The 24,014-nt window shown below is 40.2% G+C and overlaps 1 protein-coding gene across 2 annotated transcripts in view; it reads right to left on the reverse strand.

Annotated features, from left to right (window-relative positions):
• Positions 1–24,014, reverse strand: part of PLAC1 (placenta-specific 1) — a 92,945-nt gene that overhangs the window by 23,554 nt on the left and 45,377 nt on the right. Inside the window, exon 2 of one of the 2 annotated variants that reach the window (XM_012001323.1) lies at positions 13,684–13,755. The exons of the other annotated variant lie outside the window; for it this stretch is intronic. The gene's annotated coding sequence lies outside the window, so the exon portion shown is untranslated. The remainder of the gene's footprint in view (positions 1–13,683; positions 13,756–24,014) is intronic. 2 annotated transcript variants of the gene reach the window in all.

Here is a 24,014-nt window from a genome sequence, read left to right on the forward strand (position 1 = left end):
GATTTTCTTTAACTATGATTTGATTAGCTTACCCCCTCTTTAGGGGGAAAGCTATCGATTTTCTAGCTGTTTTGCTGAAAAATACTCTCATCTTCAAACTCGGTAATATCTGAATCTTGCACCCCTTTTTTTCTAGAACCCTTTATTTATTTATTTATTTATTTATTTATTTATTTATTTATTTATTTATTGTGAGACAGAGTCTTGCTCTGTCGCCCAGGCTGGAGTGTAGTGGTGCGATCTCGGCTCACTGAAACCTCTGCCTCCCGTAGAACCCTCTTTTCTGTTCTGTGTATGCTGGAGTTAGTCCCTCCTTGTGTGGGGAACCCACAGGAACCTGTGGTTGTTTAGTTATTGCAAAATGCTGGTGAATAAATGACCGCATCTACAGCTGGGGAGCAGGCCCAGGATGGATGTGGAGTGAGGGTGCTGTGAAGAAAATGATCTCACCAGAGCACCATTGGCCAGGAGAGAGAGGAGCCTGGAGAATACTTAAGGATGGAGAAAACACAAGCTGGAGGAAGTGAGAAGGAGACATTTGAGAGAAGGGATGAATTCAATCAAGAGTAGCAGAGAGCAGAAGAGCAGCTGGGGAAAAATGTGACTGACTTAGGGGCCCAGGGAGAAAAATGAATTCAAGCAACACAGGGCATCTGATCGAGGGAGGGGTTGAGCAACAGCTCCGGTGTCGGGTGGCTATGAGGAGAGCACTGGATACTGAACGTGGAATTCAGCCAGAAAGGACCGTTTCCCTGAAGGGACTGGGTGGAGGAGGTGCGGGGAACCTAGGTGGCCTGGCACTAAATCATGGTATATTGAGAAGAAAAGGCAAGCTTATGTGTGAGAGGCTAAACAGGTTGGACTTGTCCCTGAAATGTTCCGACTTTGAGCATGTTCCTCCCACCCCTCGAGTTTCTCCCACTGGTGAAATCTCTGTTTCCTAACTGGCTGGCAGGGAGGGCTCCAATCTGAGTGACAGGAAATGGAAAACCTGGAGAAGCCTGAGGAAGAATATTGGGGTCCTAAAGTCAAAGTCTAAAGTGCAGCCTCCTCTCAAATCCTTTGTGCTTGCCTAATTCGCTTGTTCTCTTGGGGAAAATAAGTATAGGGGATGGAAATCATAATTTTTAGCTTGGGTAGCCAATGGTTCCATCAACCCCTGGGCTCTACTGGATGATTTCAAGGGATATTTGGTGGGTGGAAAGAAACCCCTCCAATGATGGATACATGAGTACTGATGTCTACATTTTCGTGTGCGGAAGATTCCGGGCTTGGGATTCTGTACGTCAAAGAACGTACAATGGGGCCGGGCACAGTGGCTCATGCCTGTAATCCCAGCACTTTGGGAGGTCAAGGTGGGTGGATCACTTGAGGTCAGGAGTTCGAGACCAGCCTGGCCAACATGGCAAAACCCCATCTTTACTAAAAATACAAAAATTAGCCAGGCGTGGTGGGGTATGCCTGTACTCCCAGCTACTTGGGAGGCTGAGGCAGGAGAATCGCTTGAACCTGGGAGGCAGAGGTTTTAGTGAGCCGAGATCATGCCACTGCACTCTAGCCTGGGTGACAGAGGAAGACTCTGTCTCAAAAAAAAAAAAAAAAAGTACAGTGGACCTCCAGACTCAAAGGTTAGGAAACCATTGCTTTCCTATCATTAGTCCATGTAGTCAAACAGTACTTTTCATTCCAGGGCATCCCTGTAGCTATTCAGTCTTATCCAATGTGGGATAGGGAGTTTTTTCCTCTTTTGTAAGAGAGAAAATAAATACAAATGAGCCGGGCGTGGTGGCTCACACCTGTAATCCCAGCACTTTGGGAGGCCGAGATGGGCGGATCACGAGGTCAGGAGATCAGACCATCCTGGCTAACATGGTGAAACCCCATCTGTACCAAAAAATACAAAAAATTAGCCCGGCGTGGTGGCACGTGCCTGTAGTCCCAGCTACTCGGGAGGCTGAGGCAGGAGAATTGCTTTAACCCAGGAGGTGGAAGTTGCAGTGAGCCAAGATCGCACCACTGCACTCCAGCCTGGGCGACACAGCGAGACTCCATATTAAAAATAAATAAAAAATAAATAAAATTTATTTTTCCTTAACATGATTTTGAGTAACTATGTTTAAGTCAATCAGAGTCTTGTTACCTGGCTTCATTCATCCAACATATATGTACTGAGCACCTTCTTTGGACCAGTACTGTGTTAGGTGCTGGGAATATCAAAAAGGGAACTAACACAGGGTTTCTACATTAATGGAGTTTACAGTCCCAAATGGGAGACAGGAAGTAAATAGATAAACTCACACACCATTACTTAGTATTAGATAATTGATCTCAAAAATGTGTAATTACATTTGCGATAAATGATACAAGGGTTATATGCAAGTGTTATAATAAAGAGTGCACAACAGAAGGATCTAACCTATTCTTGGGATCTAGCAAGGCCTCCCTGAAGAAGAGACTTTTTTGTTTTTTTGAGACAGAGTCCCACTCTGTCGCCCAGGCTGGAGTGCAGTGGTATCATCTTGGCTCACAGCAACCTCTGCCTCCCAGGTTCAAGCGATTTTCCCACCTCAGCCTCCCGGGTAACTGGGACTACAGGTGCAAGCCAGGACGCCCAGCTAATTTTTTGTATTTTTAGTAGATACCAGGTTTCACCATGTTGGCCAGGCTGGTCTCGAGCTCCTGACCTCAAATGATCCCCCGCCCCCCTTAGCCTTTCACAGTGCTGGGATTACAGGCATGAGCCACCACACCTGGCCAGAAGAGACATTTTAACATCAGTTGTCAGACATAGAGTTGGGGGTGCAGATGGGGAAGATAGCACATGTCGAGAGAATGGCCAAGACCAGCACTACAGAGCTGGAGCCCAGGTCAGCAGAATCCTCTTCATACAACTCGGTGTTATCTTCCTCTCTTCCCTGCCATTTTCCCTATGCCACTACCAACCATCACCCTTTCCCCTCATTCGAGCACAGCTCAGGTAGGTCTCTATCTTTCATCTTCGAAAATGAATCAATAGAGGCCAAAATCTCATTGCATGAAAATCTGTCATCTTGGAAATGTGTGTGTGTGTGCATGTGTGTACACGTACACATGTGTGAATGTGTGTGTCTTGCAGATATGGGATAATAATATTTAAGAAACATTGCCTTAGAGATTGCCACTTCTCATACACTGCTACAAAATTGAAATCACCTGGGTGTTTCTTTTTGCCAGTTTGTCTTTTGAATCCCAGTTAATCGAAGCTAGAATGTTTGCAATGGCAGAGGAGTGAGGAGTGGAGATCTCTGTGCAAACAATTTTGGCACTCAAGGTAATACCCTTAAGGTCCATCCAAGTTATTGTCCATTCTTTTTTATTGTAGCACGGTTTGTTTAATTATTCACCTATCGAAGGACATTTTGGTTGTTTCTAGTTTTTTGCTATTACAAATAACACTGTTATAAACATTCACGTATGAGAATTTGTGTGGACATAAGTTTTCATTTCTCTGGGATAAATGTCCAGGAGTGTGATTGCTGGGTCCTATGGTACTGGCATGTTTAGTTTTATATGAAACTTCCAAAGAGTTTTCCAGAGAACCTGTAGCATTTCACATTCCCACCAGCAATGTCTGAGAGATCCAGTTTCTCTACATTCTCACCAACATTTGGTATTGTCACTGGTTTTTTATTTCAGCTGTTCTAATAGGTATATAGTGACATCTCATTGAAGTATTAATTTGCATTTCCCTAATGATTAATGATGGTGAACATCTTTTCTTGTCTTTACAATCCATGTTTCTTCTTTGGTGAAACGTATCTTTATGTCCTTTGCCCATTTTCTAGTTGGATTTTGTTTTACTGTTGAGTTTTTTAAGGTTCTTAATGTATTCCAGATATGTGTCATTTGTCAGATGTACGGTTTGCAAATATTTTCTCCCATTATGTTATACAAATTGTCTTTTCATCTTCTTTCACAGAGTAAATGTTTTATATTTTGGTCAGGTCCAATTTATTGATTTTTCCTGTCATGGATTGCGCTTTTGGTATCAAGTCTAAGAACTTTTTGCCTAAGCTCTAGATCCCAAACATTTTCTACTGTTTATTTAAACATTTTAAAATAGTTTTTATGTTTAACTCCATCATCCATTTTCAGATACTTTTTGTATAAAGTATGAGTCTTAGATTGAGCTTTGTGATGGTTAATTTTATGTGTCAACTTGGCTAGGCCACAGTACCCAGATATTTGGTGAAACACCTCTGAATGTTGCTGTGAGGGTATTTTATTTTTTAGAGGAGATTAACATGTAAATCAGTAGACTTTGAGTAAAGTAGATTACCTTCCATAATGGGGGTGGGCCTTATCCAATCAGTTGAAGGCCCCTCAAGAAGAGGGAATTCTGTCAGCGGACTGCCTTTGAACTCAAGTTACAACATTAACTCTTCCCTGAGTCTCCAGCCTGCTGCCCTACCCTGCAAATTTTGGGCTTACCAGCTTCCACAATTCCATGAACCAATTTCTTAATCAATCAATCGATCAATCTCTCTCTCTGTCTCTTTTTCTCTCTCTAAACACACCCCCCATCACACACACACATCCTATTTGTTCTGTTTCTCTGGAGAACCGTGACTACTACAAGGTTTTTTTTTTTTCCCTACCATGGATGTGTAATTTCTCCATCATCATTTGTTTAAAAGGCTATCTTTCCTCCATTGAATTGTGTGTGTATCTTTTAAAAAGTCAGTCGGTCATATTTATATGGGACTATTTGTGGGTTCTGTTCTGTTCTATTGATTTATGTGTCTGTCCTTCTACCAATACCACACAGTCTTGATTACTGTAGATATATGATGGGGTCAACTGATTCCTCCCACTTTATTCTTCTTTTTCAAACTTGCTTTAGCTGTTTGTGTTCCTTTGACTTTCTGTATAAATTTGACATAAAATTATACAAAAATCTTGTTGCTGTTTTGATAGGAATTATGGTAAACATGTATATCAATTTGGAAATAATTGACACCTTTATGCTTAATCTTTAAAATGGATTTAAAGCATTTAAAGTACATGGTATGCCTCTCCATTGAGTTAGATATTTGATTTCTTTCCTCAGCATTTTGTAGTTTTCAACATACAAGTCTTATTCATGTTTTGTTAGATATACACCTAAGTCTTTTTTGAGCAATTATAAATGGTGTCGTATTTTTAACTTTGGTGTTTATGTATTCATTATTAATATATAGAAATACAATTTATTTGTGTATGCTTATCTTGTATCTCCTGACCTTGCCAAACTCGTTTATTAGTTCTAAGAGTTAAAAAAAAATAGTTTTCTTGGTATTCTCTATACAGACCATCATGTCATCTGAAAATAAGAAAATGTTCTTTCTTCCTTTCTAATCTGTATGCCTTTTATTTCCTTTTCTGGACTTTCTGTACTAGCTAGAATGTCCAGCACTATGATGAATAAGAGTAGTGAAAGTGCACATCCTTGCCTTTTTCCTGATCTAAGGGTGAAAACAATCAGTTTTTCACCATTAAGTAAAATGTCAGTTGTAGGCGTTTTCTTTTGCAGATGCTCTTTATCAAGTTGAGGAAATTCCTCTCTATTCCCTGTTTGCTGAAAGATTTTATCATGAATGGATGCTGAATTTTGTGAAATATTTTTTCGGCATCAAATGATACAATCATGTGATTTTTCTTCTCTAGCTGTTAATATGGTGGTTCACATTGATTGATTTTTAAATATTGAACCAGACTTGCGTACACAGAATAAACCTCACTTGGTCATGGTGTGTAATTCCTTCATGTTGCTGAAGTCTGTTTGCTAATATTTTGTTATTAATTTCTGCATTTACTTTCATGAGTGATATTGGCCTGCAGTTTTACTGTTTTTGTCTGATTTTAGTATCAGGGTAATATTAGCTTAATAAAATGAATTGGGAAATATTTCCTCTACTTCTATTTTCTGGAAGACATTATGTACAATTGGCATTACTTTTTCTTTAAATGTTTATTCCCCAGTTGAAACCATCTGAGCCTAGAGATCTCTGTTTGGGGAGTTTTTAAATTATGAATTTAATTTCCTTAATTGTTATGGAGCTACTACCTGTATTTATATTGGGTGAATTGTGGTAGTTTCTGTTTTTCAAGGAATTGGTTCATCGTTATATTTGTGTGTGTAAAGTTGTTAACCTTTTGATGTCTGCAGGATTTGTAGTGGTATCCCCTGTTTTGTTTCTGATACTGGTAATTTGTTTCTTCTCTCTCTCTCTCTTTTTTTGATCAGTCTTGCTAGAGGTCTGTCAATTTTATTAAATTCTTTAGTTTTTACAAAGGAACAGGTTTTTCTTTCATTAATTTTCTCTATTGTTTTCCTTTTATTCAATTTCAATTCTTATCTTTATTATTTCCTTCCTTCTGCTTGCCTTGTGTTTATTTGTTCTTTTTCTAGGTTCTTGAGGTGGCAGCTTAGATTACTGACTTGAGACCTTTCCTCTTTTCTCATGTATAATTTAGTGATATAAATTTCCCTCTCAGCGTGGCTTTTGCCATGTCCCACAAATTTTGAAATATTATAGTTTTATTTTCAATTCAGTTCAATGTATTTTAAACATTTCTCCTGAGACTTCCTCTTTGACCCATAGATTATTTAGAAGGATGTTGTTTATTTTTCAAGTGTTTGGATGTTTTCCTGTTATCTTTCTGTTATTAATTTCTAATTTGATTCCATTATTGTCAGAGAACACACTATGTACAATTGCAATTCTTCTAAATTTGTTGTGGTTTCTTTTATGGCTCAGAATATGGTCTATCTTGTTCTATGTTCTCCAGAATGTGTATTCTGCTTGTGTTGGATGGAGTATTCTATACATGTTGATTAGATCCTGTTATTGATGGTATTGTTGAGTTCTCTATCTTTGCTAATTTTCTGTCTAGTTGTCCTATCAATTGTTAAGAGAGGAGTGTTGGAATTTCCAACTATTGTGGCTTTGTGGATTTTCTTCTTTCAGTTCTATCAGTTTTTGCTTCACATATTTTGCTTCACAAACAGCTCTGTTGTTTGTTCCATGCACATTTAGGATTGATACATCTTTTTGGTGGGTTGAGCCACTTATCATTATATAATGTCCCTCTCTGTCTCTGATAATTTTCTTTCTCTGAAATCTATCTGATACGAATATAGACACTCATGCTTTGTTTTGACTAATGCTTGCATGATAAATATGTTTCCTTCCTTTTACTTTCAGTTGTCTTGTATCATTATATTTAAGGTGAGTTTCTTGTATAGTACATACTGTTGGGTCGTTTTTCCTTATCCACTCTGCCATTCTCTGTCTTCTAATTGGTGTATTTAGACCTTATATGCATTTAGTGTAATTATTGATATGTTAGGATCTAAGTCTGCCATTTTATTTTTAATTTTATTTTCTTTTTCCTGCCTTCCTATGAGTACTTGAATATTTTGGGGAATATTGTAACATTTTGACTTATCTGTAGTGGTTCTGAGTGTATATCTTTGTATAGATTTTGAGTGGTGGCTCTATGTATTACATTGTGTATACATAACTTATCACAGTCTACTGGTAATGTTATTTTGCCAGTATGAGTGAAGTATAAAAGCTTACTTCTGTTAATGTCTCTTTATCTCCCTAGTTTATGATATGATCAACTTAAATATTTCCTCTACATGCAATAAGAACTATATCAGACAGTATTATTATTTTTGCTTCAACCATCAAACAAAATTTTGAAGACTCAAAGAGGAAGGAAAGTCTATTGTGTTCACCATAGTTTTGCTTATTGTATTATTTCTTGCTTCTTGATGTTCCAAGATTTATTTTATCATTTCTGTTCTGTTTAGATAACTTCCTTTAGCTATTATTTTAGAGTAGCTCTGATGGAGACAGGTTCTCTTAATTTTCCTTCATCTGAGAATGTCTTGATTCCCACTTCAGTCCTGAAGGATATTTTTGTGGGATATAGGATTTAGTTCTTTTCTTTCAGCATTTGAAAAATGTGTCAATTTCTTCTGGCCACATGGTTTCTGACAAGAAATCAACTGCCATTAAAATAATTGTTTCTCAGTTTCTCTGTCAAAGTATTGTTTTTCTTTTCTTTTTTGAGACAGAGCCTTACTCTGTTACTCAGGTTGGAGTTCAGTGTGGCATGATCATGGCTCACTGCAGCCTCTACCTCCCTGGGCTCAGTGATCCTCCTACTTAAGCCTCCCGAGTAGCTGGGACTACAGGTGTGCACCACCACACTTGGCTAATTTTTGTACTTTTTGCAGAGATGGGGTTTCACCATGTTGTCCAGGCTGGTCTCAAGCTCCTGGGCTCAAGCAATCCACCCACCTTGGCCTCCAAAAGTGCTGGGATTATAGGCATGAGCCACTATGCTTGGCCAAATCATTGTTTTTCCTCTGTCTGCTTTCAAGATTGTTTTCTTTGTCTTTAGTTTTCAGAAGTTTGACTATGATATGTCTTAGTGTGGATTTCTTTGGATTTAGCATGTTTGAGCTTCTCTAAGCTTTTTGAATCTGTAGGTTTATGTCTCTTGCCAAATTCGGAAAATTTTCAGCCATTATTCCTTGAAATACTTTTCAGTCATAGTCTCCTCCTCTCATCCTGGGACTCTAATGACATGAATGTCATATCTTTTGTAATAGTTATACAGGTCCCTGAGACTGTTATTTTTTTCCAGTCTATTTGCTCCCTGCATAATTTCTGTTGTTATATACTCAAGTACTCTGATTTTTTTCCTTTGTCCCCTCCATTGTGTTGTTCACCCTATTCACTGAGATTTTCACTTTGGTTGTTGTGTTTTTCAGTTCTAAAGTCTACATTTGGTTCTTTATATATTCTTATTTGCTTACTGAGACTTTCTGTTCTTTTTATTTGTTCCGAGCATGTTTGTAATTGCTCATTGAAGCATTTTTATGATAGCTGTTTCAAAATCTTTGTCAGATAATTCTATCTCAGTCATCTTAGTGCTGGCATGAATTGACTGTCTTTTTCATTCAGTGTGAAATCTTCCTGGTTCTTGGTATGATGAATGATTTTCAATTGAATACTGTTCATTTTGGATATTATGTCACGAGACTCTGGATCTTATTTAAACCTTATGTTTTAGTGGTTTTATTCTGACATTGTTCTAGTAGAAAAAACTGGAAGGGTTGCCTTGTTACTGCCAGATTGGGGTAGAAGTTCAGTCTCGCCACTCAGCCTTTGCTTGGACAGTTGGAGGTGAGGGTTACAGTTTCTCCTGCGGTGTTTGGCTGCAGTAGAGCAATAATGGTCTAAAAGTTTTCTGTCTTTCTAGGATGCCCCTTTTCTGGTCCTTTGGCTAGAGAGAGTAGGCTTTTGTTGGGGCTTTAGAAAAATCTGTTCCCACTGGTGTTTTCTGAATTGCTAGCTTCTCTAGCAGCCAGCCTGGGATATTCGAGGCAAAAAGAAAGCTCAGGGAACTCACGAAAATGTCACTCTTTGAGTCTCAAGGTCCTTAGTCAGTCTATCTTCCCTCCACCTTTCTTGGTTGTCTTATGTTTGTTGTATATATAATAACTAGAGTTTATACTTGTACTTAGTGAAAGGAATAGAGAAAAGTACATCTACTCCATCTTTCTAAAAGCAGAAGCTGACTTTTAGGATCCCATATCTCTGATTAGTTATTAAATCTCATTACTTATCTCTGAAGTTATGGTGTTAAAAACTCACATTTTAATACACCGTCTTTGTTGAATGAGTGGATCATACTCGTGTAGCTTGTGAGATGTTGCAGCAGAATTATTGACTAAAGTGTCCCCTGAGCTCGTCAGCTGCTGAACTGGTGACAGATTCCTTGAGTCTGTACTGCTTTTTAACTAACAAGTCTTCAGTATGTGCCCAGAACTGCACTGGGTGTTTAAGAAACTATGAAGAAAGATGTGACCTCGACTCTCGGGGTATTTGATGTCTATTTGGGAAAACAAGAAAAGTGAATTCTCCATTTCAGGGTGTAGAATATAGTAGACACTCAATACATGCTTGTTGCATGAGTGAATGCTGCTGAGCACGCTAATTGCCCCTGAATGACAAGTGCTAAACTAAACTGTGTCATGCAGATTAAAAGTGCTGTATGAAGCCAGAAGAGAGGCAAGAGTATGGCTGAAGTGGTCAAGAAGGGTTGTTTTTTTAAGGAGGTAGAGGTTGAGTTGCCTTGAGAGTATGTTAGGACCTGGAGGTCGTTTTTGAAGGAAAAAATTGACAGGACTTGTTAACAGACTGTTTGTGGGGGATGAAATACAGTAAAAAGCAAAACAGACTTTGGTTCAGATCCTGGGTGACAGGGAGATGAGGGAAACACCATGAGTTTGACTTTGTACCTGATTAGCTTGAGCTGTTAGCAAAACATCCAAGCACAAGTACATAGTAAGTATTTGGAATATTTGGAGCTGAAGGAAAGATTCTACTAGAAAAACCCATCTTTTCACTTGAGAGTCTCCAGAAGATATGGGAACTATCACAACTTAGCAGCCAACAAATGATGTGAGCTAAGGTAGTTAATAACCTGTCTCTGGGTAAATAACCTCTCTCCTCATGTATAAAATGAGGTGTGCTGGTAGGTGGTTTTTTAATGAGATAACATTTGGATTAGCATAGTATCTGGTATTTGGAAGGAGACCTATACTTGCTGGAATATTTTCCTTCCAGCTCTAAAGGTCCAGGATTGTGTGATTTCTTTGAAATATGAACTGTCCTTAATACATCTGCTGATATGGTTTGGCTGTGTCACTGCCCAAATCTCATCTTGAATTGTAGTTCTCATAATCTCCAAGTGTCGTGGGAGGGACCTGGTGGGAGGTAATTGAATCATGGGGGTGCCTACCCTCATGCTGTTCTCATGATAGTGAGTGAGTTCTTACAGGATCTGATGGTTTTATAATAGGCTTTTCTCTTTTACTTGGCACTTCTCTCCCCTGCCACTATGTGAAGAAAGACATGTTTGCTTCCCCTTCTGCCATGAGTATAAGTTTCCTGAGGCCTCCCCAGCCATGTGGAACTGTGAGTCAATTAAATCTTTTTCCTTTATAAATTACCCAGGCTTGGGTATTTCTTCAGAGCAGCATGAGAACAGACTAATACATCTGTCTTCTGTGATTGGGTTTTTCCCCCATCAGAGCCCATACTTTATATCACATGAAGCTAAGAATCTAGGGGAGGGAGAGTTGCACATGTTGTGTCTCAATCTTTTCAGACTTCCTAAGTTTTTCTATCTTTTGAGCATTTGCATTTTGCATGCTTGAATCAGAAAAGCCTCCATTTTGGCTGACTCTAGCCCTTCACTCTGGGGAGTAGAATGGGCAGGTAGCCATTAGTACACAGGAAGGGAGGGATTTGTGGTATCTTAAAGCCATTGGATTTTATTTATTTCCAGTTTGCTCAACATTTGTTCCACAGATCTGGAAAGTTTAAAAAGGGGTGGGGATGGAGAGAGAAGGATGAAAATTAACTAGGCCTAGAGAAAAGGATAAACATATTTTCCTTTCAATATCAAACTAAGGCTCAGAGCATTATTATTATTATTATTATTGTTATCATTATTATTACTATTATTATTGAGATAGGGTCTCACTCTGTCACCTAGGCTGGAGTGCAGTGGTATGATCACAGCTCACTGCAGCCTTAAACTCCTGGGCTCAAGTGATCCTCCTGCCTCAGCCTCCTGAGTAGCTTGGACTACAGGCATATACCACCACGTCTGGCTTATTTTTCACATTTTTTTCTTTGTTGAAATGGGGTTTTCCTTTGTTGCCTAGGCTGGTCTGGAACTTCTGGCCTCAAGCAATCCTCTCACCTCAGCCTCCCGAGTAGCTGGGACTACATGTGCATGTCACCAGACCTGGCTAATTTTTAAATTTTTTGTATAGATGAGGTTTTGCCATGTTGCCCAGGATGGTCTTGAACACCTAGGCTTAAGTGAGCCACCTACCTTGGCCTTCCAAAGTAGTAGGATTACAGGCATGAGCCACTGTACCCCACCCCTCAGAGTATTTAAATCTGAAATGACTTCTGGGCTTTATTTAGTTTTTCTAAAAACTGACCACTGCCGTAACCATCCATATGGCATCTGAAGAATTGACACTGAGTTCAAGAGTTTAAGACTGCAGTGAGCTATGATCAGCCCACTTCACTCTAGCCTGGGCAACAGAGTGAGACCCTATCTCATTTTTTTTTTTTTAAAGATGAAGATTTGACACTAGTTGGAGAAATGGTTCTATATCTCATTACTAGGATTTTATGAATGTCAGCCCTCTAGCATAAGTAGTAGTTAGTTCTTTAAAATTAAAAAAATTTGGATTTTAAAGTAAGATAAGCTCATTACAAAAATAAGAAAATGAAAATGACTCATAATTCCACAACATAGGGATAATTATAGTTCTGTGGTTTGTTGCTTAGGGACACGGTCACCCAGGCTGGAGCACAGTGGTGCAATCACAGCTCACTGCAACCTCAAACTTCTGGGTCCAAGGGATCCTCACATCTCTGCCTGCTGAGTAGCTAGGACCACAGGCATGTGCCACCATGGCTGGCTAATCATTGTTAATATTTCTATTATTTCTTTCTAGTCTTTTTTTTTTTCCTGCACACACACACACACACACACACACATGGCTGGCTAATCATTGTTAATATTTCTATTATTTCTTTCTAGTCTTTTTTTTTTCCTGCACACACACACACACACACACACACACACACACACACACACACACTTGGGATTTCACTGTATGTTTGTGTATCCTCCTTTCCCCTGCTTAATTTAGACCATGAGCATTTACTCAAGTCATTAAATATTCTTCTAAACATGATTTTAAACAATTACCTTGCATTTCATAGTATAAATGTTACTGCATAGGATTTCATAGTATGGACAACTTAAGTTGTTTCCACTTTTTCTCTATTTTAAATACTGCCACAATGAATTTCCATGTATTTGTATTTTTTGTGCATCTCTATTTCCTTTTACCATAAATCCTTAGAAAGAGAATTACTGGGTAAAAGGATAAGAACATGGTTAAGGCTTTCGAGCATTTTGCCAAGTTGCCCTGTGGGAGAGTTGTACCAGTTTGCATTCCTATTAGCGTTTGAGAATGCCTGACTCATTGCATTAACACAGAATATTTTACCATCATAGATACATGACACTCTTTTGGATCATTTCAATTCAAATGGCATTTAGTGAGCACCTACTATGTGTAGTGTACTGTGCTAGGCATTAGACTCTCTCCTGTTATACAGCATAAGTGCTAGATGCATAACACATGTACAAAGATGGTTAAAAATGCAAATGAAATATAACAACACATAAATCTCTATGGCCAGGGCTGACATCATTCAGCCTTTAAATGGTTACTCATTGAGTAAAGACACTGTGCTAGCTAATTTAAAAATTAATTTAGATCTTGTAAGCACTTAAAAAACCAGAATGCATTAATATGACTCTTGCAAACAATAGAGGTTCCATTGTGATCACTTACACTCTATTTCCTGGTATAAATTAGAGTAGGAACGGAGAGGAATATTACAAATCCACATCTTCTAAAAAATCAACAATCACAACTCATTTGGGTAAAAGGACAATTTCTGCTTTTGTCAGTTCCCTTTAGACAGTTAACCTGTTGGTTATCAGAGAAGGGGGACACTGAACACACAGAAAACTAACCTCCTTCTGGCAGCTGGGGATAATTTGTCAGTTTCCTTTGAAATGTGGCTTTGTGCTCACTGGTGAAGGCAGCTGGAACAGAAAAAACATGACAGACAAAAGCTGAAATCCACATGAAGAAAGGTCTTTTTCCCAAAAACTACTGCCTGAGTTAGCAACGGTCAGAACAGAAAGTACATGCATATCTTCCCAGCAACAAGCATGTCTAGTACTAGAGGCCCGCTATGTGACAGGAGGCATTTAGAATGGCTGTAGCCTTGAATAGGGCTGCTGGACAGCATTTGAACAAATCTTCCCACCCCCATGAAAAATCACACCCTCAAATTAAATCCACCTAAAACTGTGACTAAAGAAATGAAAGTATTATGTTTTTCAATCAGTCCAAAGCATTTACTATTCTGAAAAGGAAGATCTACTTACTATATAGTGGATGATGGTGCAAGAAGTAGAGGTTTCAGTATATGATTTCCAGTTAAAAAGTAACCAATAGAATAACTAAAAATAATGCTATCAAACTGGAAACAACTGAAAGGGTCTGCAACTGGTGAATGGATAAGCTGTGGTACATCCATGAGTGGAGTACTCTTCAGCAATACAAAAGAATGAACAACAGATACATGAATCTCAAAATAGTTATACTGAGTGAAAGAAGTCAGTCTCAAAGGGTTATATGGTATATAATTCAATTTCTGGGCATTCTGGAAAAGACAAAATTGTAGCAACAAAACAGATCAGTGTAGGGGGTAAAGGAAGGAGTTGATTACAAAGGGCAGCATGAGGGGATTTGGGGGATATGGAACTGTTCTATATCATGATTGTCGTGGCAGTTACATGACTTTATGTATTTGCCTAAACTCATAGAGCTGTACACCAAAAAAGTAAATTTCAAAATAGCATGCTATTTTAAAAAGTGAATTTTTAAAAATCTCATAAAATAATGCTATCAACCATGGGGAGGCAGAAGAAAGAGAGGCAGTTGGGAGTAATGTTAAGTGAGCTAAATCTTCCATTTTTATAACAGGGAGTCAATAGATAATGTCCAAAATGCATAAATTAGGAATAGAAACAGAGTAATATTTAGAGATTCAGAAGTAACTATCAGATGAATTGCCAACAGAATCTGTTAAAAAATGGTTGCCTCTGAGGAGTGGGACTGGGGATGGGGAGGAGTGGGGCAGAGAACTGTTGTTTTTAATTGTCAGTTCTCTGTATTTTATATATGTGTATATATATATTTTTTTTCTTTCTTTGTTTCTTTTTTGAGATGGAGTCTCACTCTGTCGCCCAGGCTGGAATGCAGTGGCGTGATCTCTACTCACTGCAAACTCTACCTCCCAGGTTCAGGCCATTCTCCTGCCTCAGCCTCCTGAGTAGCTGGGACTATAGGCGCCCGCCACCACACCTGGCTAATTTTTTTGTATTTTTAGTAGAGATGGGGTTTCACTGTGTTAGCCAGGATGGTCTCCATCCCCTGACCTCATGATCCACCTGCCTCGGCCTCCCAGAGTGCTGGGATTACAGGTGTGAGCCACCGCGCCCAGCTGCCTATTTCATATTTTTAAACCATGCTCATGTATTACTTGATTTAAAAATAAGTGTAGTGGAAAATGCATTGGACTGGGAATCCAGAAACGTGATCTCTAACCCTAATTCTGCACTAATTGAGCAAATCCCTTCCCCTTTCTGGACCTTGGTTTCCACATCTGTATGATAAAGGGGTTGGACTATATGATGTTTAAGATTCCTTTCATACCTAAAGAAAATTATAAAATTAGATTACTTGCATATCCACAACAATTCTTTGTTGAATGCCAAGCTATGAAACATGCATTTTTATTTTTAAAGCTGTAAGAGACTAACTCATCAAATTCAACTGTCTCCTTTTAACTGCTAAAGAAACCAAGATACAGATTCATTAAAAGATTCCCTTGGAATGACAGTTAATTGGCAACAGAGTGGGACTAGAGCCCAGGGCTCCTCGTGGCTCTTTCTGTTGCACCACACAGCTTCTCCTAGGCCTAATGGAATCGGTCCTGGGCACCAGGGCTGACAAAAATTCTCTTGGATGACACCAGGGGTGTAATTCACATGCTGAAATGGTTTCATTGGCCTGAGAGATGAGTCAGAATTTTGGAAGTGGTCCCTGACACAAGCATGTATGATGCAATACCATAGGCATTCCAAAGTTGATCAAGGCTATGTTAAAATTCCAATTTTAGGATTCCATTCCCTAATAATTGTCCAATAAGCTGCCCTTGGCAGCTACTGCTAGCCTACTGACTTCCCCTTTTGTGTGACAGGAATCCCACTACTCAGAAATATCACCATTCTCATTCTGATGTAAAACAATGGGCTCATTCGTTTTTTCTCATCAGCCTTTCATCTCTAGAGCCTCTCAGCTTGTGGCATGATTCACTGAAATACATCAAATATGACAGAAGATGTGAGCATTTGGAAACTTACATCAGCCATCATCAAATTAAAAAGGTATCTTGATATGATTTAGCAATCATCCTTGGAAGAGAGTTGAAACAGACCCCTGACTTTGACCACACCATCTTCCTAGGGGAGACCTTCCATGTTGACCAGCAAGCAAGCTAAAAGTATGTGTTTTGCCAACCATTTCCTCCCTCTTTGCTGGGGCCTGCAGGCTCACTTGCCCCTCATCGCACAAGGTCTGGGGTTTACAGAATAAGGACACCATTATGCAGGGCTATCATTCTTCCTTAGTGGAAACAACACTGCCCTTTGTAAGCTCCCAGCTAACTTCAAAGGGTGTGGCTATCTTTTTGTGCTCCAAGGGAAGCCTCCTCGGGAAACATTGCTCACAGTGCCTTTCCAGTTCTAGAATCTTCTTGAGCTGATAGTGAGTTAGAGCAGGCATTTTTAGGCAGCACTCCCACCCCTGCACCCCTCATTGGTGCTTTGTCTACTTTAGAGGCCAGATTGTATTTTGTAAAACCTACTTGGAAAGCACTTGTTTGCCAACTTTTGTGCTCCCCTCCTATCAGTGCTCCCCCTCCAGCCTGGCTTTCTGCCCAGTTCTGAATCTTGCCTTACCTACTGCCTGGTGTTTACTTCACAACAGCTGGCCCAGGGATCTCAAGTACTTAGCCTCAGCTGCCAGCTTAGGGAAGGAGAGGCCCCTGTAGTTGAGCCTGTGACAAAGACAGCATTTGTTTCCACACCGGTATTTTCAATGTCAACAACAGTGACAGGCTCCAAAGGGGATCATACCCAGTCACTGCCCATTTGATGAGAACTCCACAAGCTCAGGGATGTCCATTCATCCAGCTTCAGCTCTCCCTGCAATGCTATGAGATGACTAGAGACCACTAATAGGACTCGCATTGTTATTTGCCCATGGGGAAAGGAGACAAATGGCTGGAGACTAGGGGACTCGTCCAAAGGAATTAATGATCATTTTGTTCACAACAAGAATCAGGATAGCTGGGTCTGACAAATGTTGGTTTCTGTGATTTATCCATTTGTGTAGCTGAAAAGTGCTATCAGCTGGCTTGCTCACCCTTGAGTGGCCTGAAGTGATGGATGATGGAGAGGAGGTTGCTGTGAGGGTAGAGGTGGTTCAGTACCCTGCAGGAGCAATGCAAAGAGAGACTGTGCCCAAGACTATCTCCCCCAGGGGGATGGGTGGCATTCCTGCCTTCCTTCCACCAACAAATGTTGACTGTGCCAGGCACTGGGATGACAGAGATGACTCAGATGTGCCCTTGTCCTCAATGTGCTCATGGTTGGATGAGGAGATCACCAGTCTCACTAGTGACTGAAGGCCATGACAAAGACTCCAGCCTCAAACTTGAGGAAGGAAGTTCATGTTTCTTCCTGTGTTGGCCAATAGAAAGCAGTATTTGTGGCCTGGCGTGGTGGCTCACGCTTGTAATCCCAGCACTTTGGGAGGCCAAGGCGGGTGGATCACGAGGTCGAGATCAAGACCATCCTGGCCAACGTGGTGAAACCCTGTCTCTATTAGAGATACAAAAAAAAAAAAAAATAGCGGGGCGTGGTTGCACACACCTGTAGGCCCAGCTACTCAGGAGGCTGAGGCAGGAGAATCACTTGAACCTGGGAGCAGAGGCTGCAGTAAGCCGAGATTGTGCCACTGCACTCCAGTCTGGGCGACAGAGTAAGACTCTGTCTCCAAAAAAAAAAAAAAAGTGGTATTTGTGTAGTTTTTCTAACTGCAGTGATGTGCGTGTGCTGAATTACTCACTTGGATTCTCCTCCTTGAGAGTAGGGTTCATTTTGTTACTAATCTGGCTAGATTGCTTATCATAATGCTTAAAAATATAGCTTTAAACATACAAGTGGCCAATAAACATGTGAAAAAATACTCGACATCACTAATCAGAGAAACACAAATTAAAACCACAATGAGATACCATCTTACACTAGTCAGAATGGCTATAATTAAAAAGAAAAATAGATGTTGGTGAGGATGTGGAGAAAAGGGAATGCTTATGTACTGTTGGTTAGAATGTAAGTTAGCACAACTTATGGAAAACAGTAGGGATATTTCTGAAAGAACAAAAAGTAGAAATATCATTTGATCCATTCTCAAAGAACTAAAAATAGAAATATCATTTGATCCAGGAGTCCCACTACTGGGTATCTACCCACAGGGAAAGAAATCATTTTATCACAAAGATACCTGCACTAATGTTTATCACTGCACTCTTCACAATAGCAAAGATAATGGAACCAACCTAAGTGTCCAACAGTGGTGGATTGGATAAAGAAAATGTAGTATCTATACATCATGGAATACTACTCAGCCATAAAAAAGAATGAAATCATGTCTTTTGCAGAAAATTGCCTATTGGGTACAATGTTCACTATTCGAGTGATGAGTACAGCAAAATCCCAAACTCCACCATGGTACGATATATGAATGTAGGAAGTCTGCACTTGTACCCTCTACATCTATACAAAATATTTAAAAATATAGCTTCAAGATGTAATTAAAGTCACATATCAGCTGATTTTGAGTTAATAAAAAAGACAGATGATCACTTTTGGCCAGAACCACCATCTTCTAGTATTTTGCCAAAATAACAAACACAAAGGGAAAGAGAAGAGGCACCCAGTATGTGTTCTCTAGGCCTTTTAGAGAACATGGGCTTGTTCCTTTGACCATATACCTGTGAATCTACAAGAAAGGTGATATTTTAGACATCAAGGGAATGGGCACTGTTCAGAAAGGAATACCCCACAAATGTTTTCATGGCAAAACTGGAAGAGCCTACATTGTTACCCAACGTGCTGTTGGCATTGTTTTAAAAACACAAGGGTAAGATTCTTACCAAGAGAATTAACGTGCATATTGTGCATATTAAGCACTTTATTAAGAGCCAAAAAATAGCATCCTGAATTGCATGAAGGAAAGTGTTCAGAAAAAAAGGAAGCCAAAGAGAAAGGTACCTGGGTTCAACGAAGCACCAGCTTGCTCCACTCAGAGAAGCACACTGTGTGAGAACCAATGGGAAGGAGCCGGAGCTGCTGGAACCTACTCCGCATGAATTCATGGCATAATAGGTATATATGTAAAAAAAAAAAAAAAAAAAAAAAAAGTCCTCTGGACTGTAAAAAAACGAAACAAAACAAAACAAAAAACATTGTCTTGGGTGGGGCTGATGTAATCAAGTGAAAGCTATTAGCCCTCCCTGAAGAGAGACAGCATTTCCTGCTGAACATGAAGAAGCAAACAAGGCTGTGGAGAGAGGGCCAGCCTCCGGGAAGTGAGAGCCTCGGCACTAGAGCAGCAGGGAACTCAATTCTGTCAACAACCTGAACAAGCTTGGATGCGGACCCCAAGCTCCAGATCTCCAGAGGAGAATGCATCCTAGACAACACCTGGACTGCAGGCTCATGACACACTGAGCAGAGGACCCAGCTAAGCTGTGCCCGGACTGAACCATAAAAATGGAGACAACAAATGTGTATTCCTTCAAGCTGCAAAAGAAAAATACAAAAATATGTATCTCCATATGATTATGTTTTGGCTGTTGAGTTTTTCTTTACAACAATAAAAGTAGTGCTATTTTCTTGTTCCTTAGTAAGTTAAACACAGAATTACCATATGACCCAGCAAGTCTATTCCTAGATACATATCCAATAGAATTGGAAATAGGTGTTCAGACAAAAACTTGTACCCCAAATGTTTAGCAGCACTATTGATAATAGCCAAGAGGTTGAAACAATCCAAATGTTCATCAGCTGATGAATGGACAAGCAAAATGTGGTCTATCAGTACAATTGAATATTATTCAGTCATAAAAAGGAATGAAGTGCTGATACATGCTACAATTTGGATGAACCTTGAGAACGTTATGCTAAGTGAAAGCAGCCAGACACAAAAAGACTGCTATATGATCCCAGTTACATGAAATATCCAGAATGTTCACATCCACAGATACAGAAAATAGATCAGTGGTTACGTAGGGCAAAGGGGAGGGAAGAACAGGGAGTGAGTACTTAAAGGGGCATAGAATTTCCTTTTTGGGATGATGAAAATGTTCTGGAAATAGATAGTGGTGGTGGTTGGACAACACTGTAAATGTGCTTTATTCCATCAAATTGTATCACTCTTCTTCTTCTTCTTCTTCTTTTTTCTTTTTTGAGACACTCACTCTGTCGCCCAGGCTGGAGTGCAATGGCGCAGTATCAGCTCACTGCAACCTCTGCCTCCTGGGTTCAAGTGATCCTCATGCCTCAGCCTCCTGAGTAGCTGGGATTACAGGTGTGTGCCACCACACCTGGATAATTTTTATATTTTTAGTAGAGATGGGGTTTCACCATGTTGGCCAGGCTGGTCTTGAACTCCTGACCTCGTGATCCACCTGCCTTGGCCTCCCAAAGTGCTGGGATTACAGGCATGAGCCACCACACCTGGCTGGAAGGGATCTTATTTTTAGGCAAGATGTTAGTGTTGATGCTTTCACTATACCTGGTCCCCCTCAACCCACCAATGGTATCTGTTCACCTTTGGCTCCTGTACCTCCTAAAATCTCTTCTCTGCCATGGTTTTCCCAGGGTTCCAGTATCATCGCAAAGCTTCTAGGAAATTAGATGAGAACAGTTTTCCTTGGTCCCTAATTTAGACTAGTAACATTAAATCCTCTCAAGAATCCTTGTCAACATGGAGGGTCACTCTGGCTGCCCTTGCCTGTGCTACCCTGTGCTCAGTCCAGATACTTGCTGCTTGCTTCTTACCCATATGATTAAGACAAGGGCATTTTGCATTGGATGGCATAACAATCCATGCAGATCCCACAGCTCCAAAGTTGGTCGAGGGTGACAGGCTGGGGTGCGAGCAAGTAAGAGAGTGACAAGCTGGAGTTTCTGAACTGATATGACTACAACAACCAGTAATCCTGCCTCATGTAAACAAATTTATTTGAAATAGTCCATGTTAAGATGTCTCACCCGTCTTAAGCACTCAATAAATATTAATTATTTTACTTTTGTTGAGACAGGGTCTCACTCTGTTGCCCAGGCTAGAGTGCAGTGGTATGATCAAGGCTCATGCAAACCTCCACCTCCAAGGCTCAAGTGATCCTCCTACCCCAGCCTTCTGAGTAGCTTATACGATTATAGGTGTGCATCCTCCTACCTTAGCCTTCTGAGTAGCTTATAGGATTTAGGTATGCACAACCATGCCTGGCTAATTTTTGTGTTTTTTTGTAGAGATGGGGTTTTGCCATGTTGCCCAGGGTGGTCTCGAATTCCTGGGCTCAAGTGATCTTCCCACCTTGACCTCCCAAAGTGCTGGGATTACAGGCATAGCCACCACGCTTGGCCTATACTTTTATGATAAAGGTATTTTATACATCCTTAAAATTATGTTATTAAATATATCTAGGCATATGGGAAAGTTATTAAGTGAAAGTACGTTACAAATAATGTGTACAGTATCTCATTTTTATAAAAATATAATTTACGTATGTGAGATATTATATAGCAATTTACAACTCAGGATCTGAAGGTAGACCTATTTTTAAATCTGTGCACTATCACTTATTAGCTGTGTGACCTAGAGTAATTTCTAAACCTGAGTGCCTTAGTTTCTTTATCTGTAAAGTGGATACTACACACACACACACACACACACACACACACACACACACGCATATATATTTGCAATGATATGCTTACATATATAGAAACACAAGAGGTCTGAATTATAATTTCACAAAAGAATGAGTAAGAGTTCAATGCGGTAGTTGAATGCACAGTGGACATCGCAAAAATGAAAACTTTCCAGTGTGCCAGAAATAACAAGTTAAAAACTACCATGATTAAAAAAAAAAAAAACAAAAACAAAAAACGAGACACAAGGCAGGTGCAATGAGTTGGTTGTCTGCTCTGCCCAACTCTAGGTCACACTTGGACCCCTGGGCTTAGAAGCAGCTCCATGGGTGCTATGGTTTCTCACGCCTGTCAGCCTCTGGCCCTTGGCCTTCTTGCACTCAAGGACTCAAAATCAAACTCCACTCCATCACCTCATCGTACTTGTTCTCTCTTCAGCCGAGATGTAATTGCTCCAATAGCAGACTGGTTTGCAGAAATGCTACACTGCCTCCCTGGTAGACAACTTTAAATATCTTCCTCCTTGCAAAGCCATTTTTGCTTCTTGAACCACATCTGATTTCATTAGAAAGTATTTGCTCTAAATTTGCAGGGAGAAGAAACTTAAGTAGTTCTCACCAGGACGTTTTGCACAGTCATTAAGACTATGGTTCAAACCCCAGTTTTCCACCTATTAGCCACTTTGCCTTAATCAAGTCCTTAAACCTCTCTTTCCATCACTTTCCTTCTCTATAAAATGGAGGACAACAATAGTACCTCACTTTTAAGGACACTGTGAAGATTAAATGAGATTATGTATGTAAAGGGTTGAGCACAGTGCCGGACACATAGGAAGCTCTCAATATATAGGAGATGCTATCATCAAAACAGGAAGAGTTTGTCCTAAATGAATATCAAAGGTTTCATCTCTTATAAGCTAAAAACGACTTGCAGCAATTAAACAGGATTTCTCCACCCCTAGTTTCTATCCAACAAAGTTTCAAAAATGTCAGGGTCTTAGTTTTAACCTGGGGCTCCCAAACACAATTGTGCAGACGTTTGTATATAAGGAAATATATCTATATAGAAACATACATAAGGAAATACACAGTCTCCATACAATCCCCTCTACGCCCTGGAGCCACAGGGCACTTCATCCAGCAAGGCAATTCAATCACAACAAAGTCATTTTTATATTCCTTTAAAGTTTGTAAAAGCAAAATCCTCCTTTTCCAGCCAGATGAATGTATTGGTACCTTTGCTTTGCCCTGCCCCTTAGCTGGAGTAGCTGAATCTGTGCTGAATCCAGTCTCTAAGAGCAACTTGGGTCAAGTGCATGGACCCCCGGGGGGTCCTATTATCCCATTTGTACTTGAGGGTATATGGGGATTGGGCCAGGCATGGGTTTCTCAGGCACACATAGCAGGTAGAAATGATGCTTCAGAGCCTCACAGGGGTCTCCACATGAAACCACCTCACTCATATTTCTGAAAGAAATGTTCAAATCTGAGATGGGTTGGGTGGCTAACACCGGTAACCCCAGCAACTCAGGAGGCTGAGTTGGGAGGATCGCTTGAGCCTGAGAGTTCCAGATCAGCCTGAACAACACAGTGAGGCCCCATCTCCAAAATAAAAGGAAAAAGCTCAAATCTGAGAAACAAATGCTCAGGACGATCCAGGGAACTGAATCCTGAGACCTCTTTGCAGATCTCACTTTTGTACCTTTCATGCTAAAATGTCATCAGAATTGTGTCCATGTGGGACCAGGTTCATGACTGACCTGTGAAGGCTGAGAGAGCATTTTTCCACCTGAGAAGCCTCACAAGACCTGTTACATCAAGTAGAACTCTGGGCAGAGGCAGAGGAAGGGGACTGTGGAGGTGCTTTGTCATCCCACGCCCCAAAACCTCCCTAGGATGCAGGGCAGTAACTTGCACATAAATTGGGGCAGTTTCTATGTCAAAAGACCCTTTGTGACTCCTTTGGTAAAGAACCATTGTGCAACATGAAAAGTCACCTCTCAGGCTCTCTCCTTTGCAAGCTGTCTTGCCTGGTTTTCTTTAAGCAGGGCACGTGCTCCTGGATGAAAGAGGCATTTCTCATGCTGTAGAAATATAAAGACCAAAAATGGACTTGCTCCTTACAGAGAGAAAAGTCTTTGTGTTACTCCAAGCAAAGGCCCTAGAGACCAGCGAGCGCTTTCATCCTTCGCCTTTCTCTGTTTCCATGGCTTCATCCTCGCCCAG

This window comes from Mandrillus leucophaeus, unplaced genomic scaffold (assembly GCF_000951045.1).
Source record: "Mandrillus leucophaeus isolate KB7577 unplaced genomic scaffold, Mleu.le_1.0 Scaffold659, whole genome shotgun sequence".
Classification (NCBI taxonomy): domain Eukaryota; kingdom Metazoa; phylum Chordata; class Mammalia; order Primates; family Cercopithecidae; genus Mandrillus; species Mandrillus leucophaeus.